The sequence below is a fragment of the Octopus bimaculoides genome, chromosome 10 (assembly GCF_001194135.2).
Source record: "Octopus bimaculoides isolate UCB-OBI-ISO-001 chromosome 10, ASM119413v2, whole genome shotgun sequence".
NCBI lineage: Eukaryota > Metazoa > Mollusca > Cephalopoda > Octopoda > Octopodidae > Octopus > Octopus bimaculoides.
In genome coordinates, this window is record NC_068990.1 from 54,058,285 (window position 1) to 54,059,904 (window position 1,620).

Sequence of the window (1,620 nt, forward strand, 5' to 3'; positions counted from 1 at the left end):
TATATATATATATATATATATATATATATATATATATATATATATACACATACATACACACACATTCATATACCTACACACACATATATTTCTACATAGACACAGCTACCTCTCAATTGCTGGTGTCACAAAAAGCACATCCACTACACTTCGTAACCTATGAGGTTGTAAGGCTTCTTTAGTTGTGTCAATGACATGAGACACCTCTAAAAAAAAATGAATCTAGTATCCAATGTAAAGTAGTTGGTGTCAGGAAGGGCATCTAGTCACAGCAACCACGCGAAAATGAAACATAAGTGAGATATGCACTTTTGAGCTGTTTTGGTTAGCAGACCTGTCTCACATTTCACTTGGGGAGTTTGGACAGCCAATGTACAATGTTGACGGTACTGCTGCTATATCATCATCATCAACATCGTTTAACGTCCGCTTTCCATGCTGGCATGGGTTGGACGGTTTGACTGGAGACTGGTGAGCCAGATGGCTGCACCAGGCTCCAGTCTGATCTGAGAGTTTCTACAGCTGGATGCCCTTCCTAATGCCAACCACTCCGAGAGTGTAGTGGGTGCTTTTACATGCCACCGGCATGAGGGCCAGTCAGGTGATACTAGCAATGGCTACACTCAAATGGTGTTTTTACATGTCATCTGCACAGGAGCCAGTCCAGAGGCACTGGCAATGCCCTCGCTCAAATGTTGTTTTCCACATACCACCGGCACAAGTGCCAGTAAGATGACACTGGTAACGATCACACTTAGATGGTACTCTTAGCGCTCCACTAGCACGGATGCCAGTCATGCGGTGCTGTTATTGAATTTGATTTCGATTTCACTTGCCTCAACAGGTCTTCACAAGCAGAGTTTAGTGTCCAATGAAAGAAAGGTACGCCTAAGTGGGCTGGTTACACCACTGGCATAGGCCACAGGTTATGGTCTCACTTGGCTTGCTGGGTCTTCTCAAGCACAGCATATTTCCAAAGGTCTCGGTCACTATATATATATATATTTTCTTACGTGTTTCAGTCATTTGACTGCAGCCATGCTGGAGCACTGCCTTTAGTCAAGCAAATCGACCCCAAAACTTATTCTTTGTAAGCCTAGTACTTATTCTATCGGTTTCTTTTGCTGAACCATTAAGCTATGGGGACGTAAACATACCAGCAACAGTTGTCAAGTAATATTAGGGAGACAAACACAGACACATACACATACACACATACACACACACACATATATATATATGTATGTATATATACAACAAGCTTCTTTCAGTTTCCGTCGACCAAACGCACTCACAAGGCTTTGGTTGGCTTGAGGCTACAGTAGAAGACACTTGCCCAAGGAGCCACGCAGAGGGACTCAACCTGGAACCATGTGGTTGGTAAACAAGCTACTTACCACACAGCCACTCCTGCACCTATATATATATATATATATGGACTCATTTATAGCTGAATCTAATTATACACCTTAATTACTACACCTCCATTAATCCCAATCCTATCACAGGAACCAATTTCAATACAACCAATATATCTTAGTATTCATATTACATTATCAACACATCATGTGTGTATATTATATTCTCTCTCTCTCTCTTTCGCTCTCTAAGATACATATA

General features: G+C 41.5%; 1 protein-coding gene across 6 annotated transcripts in view; it reads right to left on the reverse strand.

Annotated features, from left to right (window-relative positions):
• The window catches only part of LOC106877129 (LYR motif-containing protein 1), a 79,940-nt gene that overhangs the window by 32,044 nt on the left and 46,276 nt on the right, over positions 1-1,620 (reverse strand). The gene's annotated exons all lie outside the window — the stretch shown is intronic.